Source organism: Cervus elaphus, chromosome 8, assembly GCF_910594005.1.
Source record: "Cervus elaphus chromosome 8, mCerEla1.1, whole genome shotgun sequence".
Taxonomy (NCBI): domain Eukaryota; kingdom Metazoa; phylum Chordata; class Mammalia; order Artiodactyla; family Cervidae; genus Cervus; species Cervus elaphus.
This window is the reverse complement of record NC_057822.1, coordinates 6505800-6517045: the sequence shown is the minus strand read 5'-3', so window position 1 is coordinate 6517045 and position 11246 is coordinate 6505800. Positions and strand designations below refer to the sequence as shown.

General features: G+C 45.6%; 1 long non-coding RNA gene across 1 annotated transcript; it reads right to left on the bottom strand.

The window, feature by feature from the left end:
* Nucleotides 1-221: 221 nt before the first annotated feature.
* Nucleotides 222-7683, bottom strand: LOC122698325. Its single transcript, XR_006342314.1, has 2 exons — nucleotides 7578-7683; nucleotides 222-757 (listed from the first exon to the last, which is right to left on the bottom strand). It is a non-coding gene; the product is annotated as an uncharacterized LOC122698325 (long non-coding RNA).
* Between the last annotated feature and the right edge of the window lie 3563 nt (nucleotides 7684-11246).

Sequence of the window (11246 nt, the reverse complement as noted above, 5' to 3'; positions counted from 1 at the left end):
GACCTGGCGCCCAACGAAGAGCATTCCCAACCTTATAGGTGAATCGGTAAGTTCATTTCCTGGAAAATCCCAAACTCTTAGATATTTGGAGGACTCAAGAAGAGAGGAATTTACCTAAACTTAAAGCCCAATCTGAGATTCCTTTTGAAAATTTGAAAAAAATTGTTAAGATCTGGTAAGTGAGCATTCTCACTGCACCTGTGTACATAATCAAGCCAAACTGAATGAGACCAATTTTATTCTGTGACCAAGAATAATCTTTCTTTGAAATTATATTTTTTTATTAAAGGAGGTATATAAGTTTCCTATTGCTGCTGTAACAAATTATCACAAACTTGGTATCTTAAAACAATATAGATGTATTACCCTGTAGTTCTGGAAGTCAGAAACTCCAAAATGGGTCTCACTGGGCTAAAATCAAGTTGTCAGTAGGACTGTGTTCCTTCCGGAGGCTCTCGAGGAAAAGTCATTTCCTTGCCTTTTCCAGCTTCCAGACGCTGCCTGCATTCCTTGGCTCATGGCCCCCTTCCATCTTCAAAGCCAGCAACAGCTGTCGAGTCTTTCTCATGATGCCAGCTCTGTGTTCTGACTCTTTGGCCTACTTCTTCTGTGTTTAAGAACACCTTATGGGGACTTTTGCAGTTGTCCAGTAGCTCAGACTCTGAGCTCCCAAAGCAGAGGGCCCAAGGTTGATTCCTTGTCGGGAAACTGTTTTCCATAAGCTGAAACTAAAGATTCCACATGCAGCGAGTAAGGCCTGGGGCAACGAAATAAATAAAAATGTTTTTTTCCCAAACAAAAGAACACTTGGGATTACACTGGACTCACCCACATAATCCAGGGTAGCCTTCTCATCTCAGAATCATCTGATTAACAACTTTAATTCCCCTCTGCTGTTACACAATATACCTATTCACAGGTTCCAGAGGTTAGAACATGTGCATATATGGAGGGGGGCATTATTCTGCCTACCAAATCAAGAGACTATAGAGAAAAACTTATGCTTCAGTGGAAAACAGCATTGTCTAGAGCAAGAGTTGGCAAAATATTATATATTGAGCAAATCCGACAGCCACCTGCTTTCATATCCCTTGAGTGGATTTTACATTTTCAAAGGGTTGAAAAAAATTAAAAGAATATTTCGTGACATGTGAAAACTATATGCTATTCCAATTTTACTGCCCTGAGTTGGGTTTTATTGGAACACAGCAGGCTTATTGGGGTCTTATCTACAGCTATTTTCACACCTGAAGAACAGAATTGAATAGTTGAAACAAGACCATATGGCCCACAAAGTTTGAAATATTTACTACCTGGCCATTAACAGTAAAAGCTGACGCTGGTCTGGTGCAAGCTTTCCATGCTGTCTAGCTGGAAATTCTAGCTTTTTATTGCCTTTGAACTACTTTATAGCTCTGTAAATAGTAGAGAACTGAGAGCAAAGTAAAATAGTTCTGGTCTATCAACACGCAAGTTCTGTCTGGCCAACACTCCATGGATTTTATTCCTTCCCTGTGAAAGAAGCTGATTTGTCTTCCATTTGGGCATTTATGTCAATATTCTTGATCAATAAATATGTCTGTTCTTTGGATTCTCCTTTAAACTAGTTGTAACATCTTACCAGTTCGTTCACTGGTAATGAGTTAAATGAAATCTCTAACGTGTTCATTTTATACCTAGATGCACATTATGATTTTACCCTTTTTTGAAAAGAATCCTTTAATAATAATCCTTTAACGCCTCAGTGAGGGATGCAAAGATGCATGAGACCAAGTCTCAGCCTCTCCAAATTCAGGCTCTGCCTGGCCCCTGCTTTGGCCCTAAAGTTTCCAAAGCTTCCAGAGATACCACAGAAATCATTCAGCTTTGAGGCCTATTTCGTGATGTAGCTGGGCTTCCCAGATGGTGCTAGAGGTAAAGAATCCGTCTGCCCAGGTAAGAGACTTAAGAGATGTGGGTTTGATCCCTGGGTCAGGACGATCCTCCGGAGAAGGGAATGGCTACCCACTTCAGTATTCTGGCCTGGAGAATCCCATGGACAGAGGAGACTTGTAGGATATATTACATACAGTCCATGGGGTCTCAAAGAGTGGGATACAACTGAGCATCTGAGCACTGGTGATATCGCCAACACCAGGACTCAAGGGCCTGTACAAGAGAGGCACACAGAGGAGCGTGGACAGAGACTGTTAATCTTTGGGCTGTCTGCACGGCACGTGGGATCCATCCTAGCTCATTGATCATGGAACAAACCCATGCCCCCGGCATTGGCAGCGCAGCATCTTAACCACTGGACCATCAGCAAAGTCCCGCAGGAGGGGATTATTTCAGACAATCTCGAAGACCCTTTTGGACCACTGCAGCCAAACCAGAGTGCTCTCAGACTATTGGCATTTGGGGGAGAAGTCTTCGGCTTGGCACATCACACTGAGAAACTTCGTGTCTTGTTTAACACACATCAGTGGTTTCCCATTGCTGCTTGAATAATGTTTGCCTTGACTTATGAAGCCTGGCCTGGCCTCTACTTCCCCTTGCTCTAGCCTCTTCTTTTCTGAATTCCAGTCACTCTGGTCTTTCTCAAGCCTGTGCTCCCCCAAACCACAGAGTGCTTGCCCGTGCTATCCTTTCTGCCTGAAATGATTTTTCTCACTCCCATTACAGCCTCCTGGCTCTTTACCTGGCTAATTTCTACTTCTCTTTCAAGTTTTAGCCCTTCCCTGACCTCTTGGAGCCTGAGGCAACCATTTCCCTGTGACATGCTTCCTGACCATTTCCCCTGTGACACACACACCATGTGTGTGTGCTCATTCAGTCGTGTCCGACTCTTTGTGACCCCGTGGACTGTAGTCCACCGGGCTCCTCTGTCCATGGGACTTCTCAGGCAAGAATACTGGAGTGGGTCATCATTTCCTTCTCTGGGGACTCTTCCTGACCCAGGGATCCAACCTGAGTCTCTTGCAGCTCCTGCATTGGCAGGCAGATTCTTTACCATCATGCCACCTGGGAATCCCAGGGAAACCCTGGCCTAGAACAAAACTTGGCCCAAAGGAGGGGCTCTCTGGATGTTTGATGAGTGAGTGAATGAGAGCAAGGCATCCAGCTTTTTGAGTGTGTTCCTTTTGAATGCACCCCAAAATGATCTCAAAGATATTATTTGAGGCTTGAGTGTTGAGAAAGAGGGGGAAAAAAACCTGTAGGACTGGAACTAGATGATTGCCTGATGTTTCTGGAATGTAAGTAGATGTATTGGGACATAGTGGAGAGGGCCTCCCTGCGTGAGGATTCCGGCACATGTTCTGACATGTGAAAGCCAGAAAACCCTGGGCCAGTCACACCAGAAGAGAAACCATTCTCACCAGCAACTGTAAAAGTGACTGTAGAAAGGCCAGAGCCCTGGGGGAATTGGGGAAGGGAAGCAGCCAGCGGGGGCGAGGGGTGGGGGGAGACTGAGGGAGAAGAGGGTGGGGGGGCTTTGCTTTCCATCCCAGCCCTCAGGAAAGCTCAGCCCCCCAAGGCTACGTCACCAAGGGCCCCTCACTTTAGCGCATCTTGACAGCTCTTTTACCTTTACAACCATCCCCTCAACATCCGATCTGCCTCCAGCTCAGATCCTTGCCCTGAAAAATCTTAAACTCCGTGTGCTCTTCCCGTACACGGTCTCTTTGTCCCACATACGGTCCCCTCTTTCCTGTGTGACTGCGAAGGGTGACCTCACATCTCTTTGGCTCAGACCACCCTCTCCCCTTCACAAATAGAGCTCCACAGCAGACGCTGAACTAGCCTCAGGGTGATCACGATAGCGACTCACATCTGTATGCACTTGCAAGTCACCCAGGACCTCATTTTGATTCTTTGAGCCCATTTGGCAGATAAAGGAACAGATTCAGAGAAGGAGGTCTGTGGGAGGGTCAAGTAAGTGACAAGGACAGGACTTCATTCTGAATCGAAATTGTATACTCATAGGACTTGCCATAGTAAAGTAATGCTCAAAATTCTCCAAGCCAGGCTTCAGCAATACGTGAACCGTGAACTTCCAGATGTTCAAGCTGGTTTTAGAAAAGGCAGAGGAACCAGAGATCAAATTGCCAACATCAAATTGCCAACTGGATCATCAAAAAAGCAAGAGAGTTCCAGAAAAACATCTATTTCTGCTTTATTGACTATGCCAAAGCCTTTGACTGTGTAGATCACAATAAACTGTGGAAAATTCTGAAAGAGATGGGCATACCAGACCACCTGACCTGCCTGTTGAGAAACCTATATGCAGATCAGGAAGCAACAGTTAGAACTGGACATGGAACAACAGACTGGTTCCAAATAGGGAAAGGAGTACGTCAAGGCTGTATATTGTCACCCTGCTTATTTAATTTAAATAAGAAATGCTGGACTGAAAGAAGCACAAGCTGGAGTCAAGATTGCCGAGAAAAATATCAATAACCTCAGATATGCAGATGACACCACCCTTATGGCAGAAAGTGAAGAGGAACTAAAAAGCCTCTTGATGAAAGTGAAAGAGGAGAATGAAAAAGTTGGCTTAAAGCTCAACATTCAGAAAACTAAAATCATGGCATCTGGTCCCATCACTTCATGGGAAATAGATGGGGAAACAGTGGAAACAGTGTCAGACTTTATTTTAGGGGACTGCAAAATCACTGCAGATGGTGACTGCAGCCATGAAATTAAAAGACGCTAACTCCTTGGAAGGAAAGTTATGACCAACCTAGATAGCATATTAAAAAGCAGAGACATTACTTTGCCAACAAAGGTCCGTCTGGTCAAGGCTATGGTTTTTCCAGTGGTCATGTATGGATGTGAGAGTTGGACTGTGAAGAAAGCTGAGTGCTGAAAAATTGATGCTTTTGAACTGTGGTGTTGGAGAAGACTCTTGAGTCCCTTGGACTGCAAGGAGATCCAACCAGCCCATCCCAAAGGAGATCAGTCCTGGGTGTTCATTGGAAGGACTGATGCTGAAGCTGAAACTCCAATACTTTGGCCACCTGGTGTGAAGAGCTGACTCATTGGAAAAGACCCTGATGCTGGGAGGGATTGGGGGCAGGAGGAGAAGGGGACAACAGAGGATGAGATGGCTGGATGGCATCACTGACTCGATGGACATGAGTTTGAGTAAACTCCAGGAGTTAGTGATGGACAGGGGACAGGGAGGCCTGGCGTGCTGCGATTCACGGGGTTGCAAAGAGTCGGACACGACTGAGCAACTGAACTGAACTGAACTGAGGACTTCCCCGGTAGCCCAGTGGTTAAGACTTTGCATTCCCAGTGCAGGGGGCCAGGGTTTGATCCCTGGTCAGGGAACTAGATCCCGCATAGTGCAACTAAAGATCTTGCATGCCGCAAAAAAGATGGAAGATCCTGAGTGCTGCAACTTAGGCCTGGTGCAGCCACACTAAAAAAAAAAAAAAAAAAAGAATTATGCTGTCTACCACAATTAATGTGGAGAAGGAAATGGCAACCCACTCCAGTATTCTTGCTTGGAAACTCCCATGGACGGAGGAGCCTTGGCAGGCTACAGTCCATGGGGTCACAAAGAGTCAGACACGACTGAGCAACTTCACTAGCACATAATGGGTATGTGTATGGAATAAAATATGAGCACATGGATTAAGATACGATTACTTATACCATCACTCACTTTACAAGTGAGGAAACAGGCCTAGAAGATTAAAATTGCCTTGATAGCAAAACTAGGACTTGGATTTGGAACTTCTGGTTCTTAGCTCAAAGCTAAGAAAGCCTATAAGACTTCTGATTCTTAAGTCGAAGCCTAAAGGTCTAGAGATTTCCACTCCATACCCAACTTCTTTCTCGTATAGTAGAGCTGGGACACATGAACTTTTAAAGAGGTTTCTGTCTAAAATGGCAATTCTTTTAAAGAGTTTAATAAAGTTATCTTTGAGAAAGCAACCCAAGCGTCCATTGATAGATGAGTGGATAAGCAATATATGGTGTATACATACAATGGGTAACTCAGCCCCCTTCTGCGGGAGGACAGAGATTGGGGCTGGATATATCCTGGAAACTGGCCTAGAACAGGCTTTCCCCAAATCAGTTTTTTGGGGCTCTGTGCTTCATTCATCCAAAATGCAGCAAAGACTAAACAAAAGCTCCATCACAGCGTTGTGCTTGGGAGAGAAGGTAAGGAATAAAGCAGCGCTAAAGGTGACCTGAGCCATTCCCACTTTCCCTGTGTAAGGTGAGGGGAGAACCTTGGGACAGGCCTCCACTTCTGTTTCCTGATTTGAGGAAGCACATTACTTTGCCAAGAAAGTTCTGTCTAGTCAAAGCTATGGTTTTTCCAGTAGTCATGTATGGATGTGAGAGTTGGATTATAAGGAAAACTGAGCGCCAAAGAATTGATGCTTTTGAACTGTGGTGTTGGAGAAGACTCTTGAGAGTCCCTTGGACTGCAAGGAGATCCAACCAGTCCATCCTCAAGGAAATCAGTCCTGAATATTCATTGGAAGGACGGATGCTGAAGCTGAAACTCCAATATCTTGGCTACCTGATGCGAAGAGCTGACTCATTTGAAAAGACCCTGATGCTGGGAAAGATTGAAGGCAGGAGGAGAAGGGGATGACAGAGGATGAGATGGTTGGATGGCAATACTGACTCAATAGACATGAGTTTGAGCAAACTCTGGGACATAGTGAAGGACAGGGAAACCTGGTGTGCTGCAGTTCATGGGGCCGCAAAGAGTCGGATGTGGCTGAGCAGCTGAAAAAGAACAACAGCATGCCCAGGAGTGGGATTACTGGATCGTAGGGTAGCTCTATTTTTCGTTTTTTAAGGAACCTCCACACTGTTCTTCACAGTGGCTGCACCAATTTACATTCTCCACCAACAGTGTATGAGGGTTCCCTTTCCTCCACAAGCTCACCAACTTTTGTTATCCATGTTCTTTTTGATGATAGCCATCCTGACATGTACGAGGTGATACCTCGTTGTGGTTTGGACTTGCCTATCTCTGTTAGAGTTGTCACACGTCGTTTCTTCTCTGTCTTTGCCTTTTCCCTTTTGGCTGCAACTGCATGACTTACAGGATCTTAGTTCCCCGATCAGGGATTTAACCCGGGCCCTCAGCAGTCCTAACCATTGGATTGCTCGAGAATTCCCTGAGCATCTTTGCCTGTGCCTGTTGACCATCTGTATGTCTTCTTTGGAAAAGTATCTATTCGACTCTCCTGCTCATTTTTTGATTGGGTTGTTTGTGTATTGAGTTTTTGGAGTTGTTGATCAAATTTTGGATATTAAACCCTTGTCAGTCACATTATTTGCGAATACTCTCTCCCATGCCCTAGGCTGTGTTTTCATTTTGTTGGTGGTTTCCTTTGCAGTGCACAAGCTTTTAAATTTAATTAAGTTCCATTTGTTTACATTTGCTTTTACTTCTTTTGCCTTTGGAGGCTGATCCAAGAAAATCTTGCTACGATTTATGTCAAAGAGCATTCCACCCATGTTCTCCTCTAGGAGTTGTGTGGGTTCAGATCTTTCATTTTGGTCTGTAAACCTGTTTTGAGGGTTTTTTTTTTTTTGTATATGATGTGAGGAAATGTTCTAACCTCATTGTTTAACGTGTCACGGTCCAGTTTTCCCAGCACTACTTGTTGAAGAGACTGCCTTTTCTCCATTGTATATTCTTGCCTCCTTTGTCATAGGGACTTCTGGACTTCCCCGGTGGTCCAGTGGTTAAGAATCCACCTGCCAATGCAGAGGACATGAGTTCAATTCCTGGTTGAGGAACTAAGATCATGCCATGGGGCAACTAAGGCCATGCGCCACAACTACTGAACTTGCAATCTCGAGCCTGCGTGCTGCAGCTCCTGAAGCCTGCACGCCCTAGAGCCTGTGCTCGGCAACAGCAGAAGCCGCCCCGATGAGAAGCCCACACACCACAGCTAGAGAGGAGCCCCATCGCTGCAACTAGAGAAAGCCCGTGGGCAGCAACGAAGACCCCGAGCAGCCAAACATAAATAAATAAACAAATAAAAATGATCGTAGGTATCTGGGTTCAATATTTTTATCGATTTATACTCCATTTAAAGTTATTATGGGGGGGCCTTCCCAGGTGGTCCAGTGGCTAAGACTCTGCACTCCCAATGTAGGGGGCCCAGGCTTGATCCCTGGTCAGGGAGTTAGATCCCAGACACCACAGCTAAGGCTCAGTGCAGTCAAATAAATTTTAAAGAAATTTTTTTTTAAGTTATTACATGGAATTCCCTGGGGGTCCAGTGGTTAGGCCTCTGAACTGTCACTGCAGAGGGCCCTGGTTCAATCCCTGATTGAGGGACTAAAATCCCACAAGCCGTGTGGGGTGGCTATAAATAAAGAAATAAAGTTATTATAAAATGTGGCTACATTTCCCTGTGCTATATATTTTATAAAAATATATCCTTGTTGCTTATTTATTTCCTTTTCTTAAAAATGGTCCCCGGGTGGGGTTCAGGACATACTGCTCCCAAATACGGCACCCTGGATATTGAATATTTTAAGCTGAAGGATTTGAGAAAATACCGGAAGCAGGAAAAGTCATTCTGACCTCCTTCCTTAACCCTTCTTCCCTGAAAGAGTCTCCCATAAAACCCTCAATAAGGGGTGCCCTCTCTCTACCCAGAGGAAAGGAGAATCCTTATCTCTGAAGAAAAAGGGAGGCAAAGAAGAATCCTAAGAAACTGGCATGGCCAGATATCCTCTGTCTGTGCAGGTTCTCTCTGGTGGCTAAGGGGTTAAAAAAAAATCCCCCTGCCAATGCAGAAGACACGGGTTCAAACTCTAGGTCTGGAAGATCCCCTGGAAAAGGAAATGACAACCCACTCAAGTATCCGTGCCTGAGAAATTCCATGGACAGAGGAGCCTGGTGGGCTATAGTCCATGAGGTTGCAAAGAGCTGGACACGCCTGAGCAACTAACACACAACAACAGCAATTTCTACACAGCTGCCCACTGTTTGTCAAGCCTCACATGAATACAGGTAGGTCTCTCCCTACGCATATTGCCTCTGCCTCTGGCTCACCTGGCTCTGCTCCTTGGCCTCAGTTTTCACTCATGTAAAATGGGCCTCTCTAGAGTCCCTTGTGGTTTTAACAGTCCACATAAGTCTATGAAAGTCTTTGCCAAACTGAAAAGAACATTAAGAACTTGAGTCTGACAGCCCATCTGAACGCCTCCCCACTCAGCAGCAAAATGTATTTCTGTCTTGGCATCTAAAACAGAAGCTTAATTGCTGATAAGCGGCTGACAACTGGTAAAGGGCTTGGGGTGGATTAGGGGAACTCAATCTATAATGGGCATCAGATGCTGCTCTCAAAAGTTGAGAGTGAAGCTGGGGGCCTGCAGGCGGTGGGGAAAACGCCTGCCTGACCGGGAACCTGTGGGCCCTGGGAATGACAGCCCCATCCTCCACAGCCTCTCGGCCAGAAGTGACAGCAGAGACAACATGTGCCGCTTAGAGGGCACTTGCTGTGTCCCCCCTGCACTAACTTCTTTTGTGCATTATCTCGTATACTGCTCCTGACGACCCTATGGTCATACCTAATGACGAATATCATTTATTGAAAACACAATTGTGGCAGCTCGATGCTGAGCTTTTCATGTAAAATATCTCATTTCATCCTCTCACCTCTATGGAGGTAGATACTATTATTATACCCAAGTTACAGATGGGAAGGGGCTTCCCTGGTAGCTCAGCTGGTAAAGAATCCGCCTGCAGTGCAGGAGACCCTGGTTCGATTCCTGGGTTGGGAAGATCCCCTGGAGAAGGGAAAGGCTACCCACTCCAGTATTTTGGCCTGGAGAATTCCACAGACTGTATAGTCCATGGGATCGCAAAGAGTCAGACACGACTGAGCAACTTTCACTTTCACTTACAGATGGGAAACTAAGGCACAGGTGCCCAAGTCAAATGTAAGTGGACCTGGGACCTGCATCAATTAATCTGGCTTCAGCATTCATGCTTTTAACTTATATACACTTAATAGTTTTTTTTTTTTGGTCTTGCGGTGAGGCTTGCGGGATCTTAGTTCCCAGACCAGGGATTGAAACTGTGCCCTCAGCAGTGAAAGCTCTGAGTCCTAACCACTGGACTGCCAGGAAATTCCCAACGCAGACAGTTTCAACAAAAATTATTACATATTCACTTTATCCTAAAATAACTGATTCTAAAGAGACAGCAAATTCTTAGTTCACAAGAGGACGCAGCAATGTAATTGCGAAGATAAATAGTAACAGCTAATATTATTGTTTCCATGCCAGCCACCATTCTAAATAGGATGTGTACATTATCACTTTGAATCCTTACAATCACACTCTAAGGTAAACGCTATGATTAAACCCATTTTTCAGCTGAGTTCACTGCTATCCTCTTCACATCTGTCCTCTGCTCTCTTTCAGGATTGTTCTGAAGGAGGTGCTATTATTATTATTATTTCCATTTCATGAATGATGAAACTGAGGCCCAGAGAGGTCAAGGACTGAAGGCTGCATAGCATTTAAGTGACAGAACCAGGATTCAGTCCCAGGTTTATGGGTTTTCAAAGCCCACGTTGTTCACCATCACCCCACATTACCTTTCTGGGTAGGTTACCAAGGGGATGCGGTGTTCCCAGCTCTGTGCTGGGAGCAGCTGGGGAAACACAAGCAGAAGAGAGAAGTTGTGGAAGTGCTGTCAGGCAGGACACATCTGTCTTTGCTCTGGAATTGTCACTAATTCGCTGTGTGGCCTCAGGCAAGTCATGGCCCCTCTCTGGGCCCCTGAGTCCCATCTGTAAATGAGAGGTCGCGTGTTCTCCAATTTGTGGCCAGGACATGTCCAGTGACATGCAAGAAGGATATGAGGGCCTGACAAGGGGCAAACGAAGAGATGATCCAGCTGCTTCAGACTCCCAAGGAGGACAGAGGGCCTCCAGGGTGTGTCCCCATCTCTTTCACTTCTTCCCAGAGGAGAAAGACCAGGAAAAGGAATGATGGGAAAGGGAGGCATGTGTATTAGTCTCCTGTCACCGCTGTGAGGGTTTCCCAGGTGGTGCTAGTGGTAAAGAACACGTCTGCCAATGCAGGAGACATAAAAGATGCGGGTTTGATCCCTCGGTCGGGCAGATCCCCTGGAGGAGGGCATAGCAACCCACTCCAGTATTCTTGCCTGGAGAATGCCATGCACAGAGGAGCCTGGAGGGCTACTGTCCAAGGTCAAAAGGGTTGGACATGACTGAAGTGACGTAGCACACATCACTGTA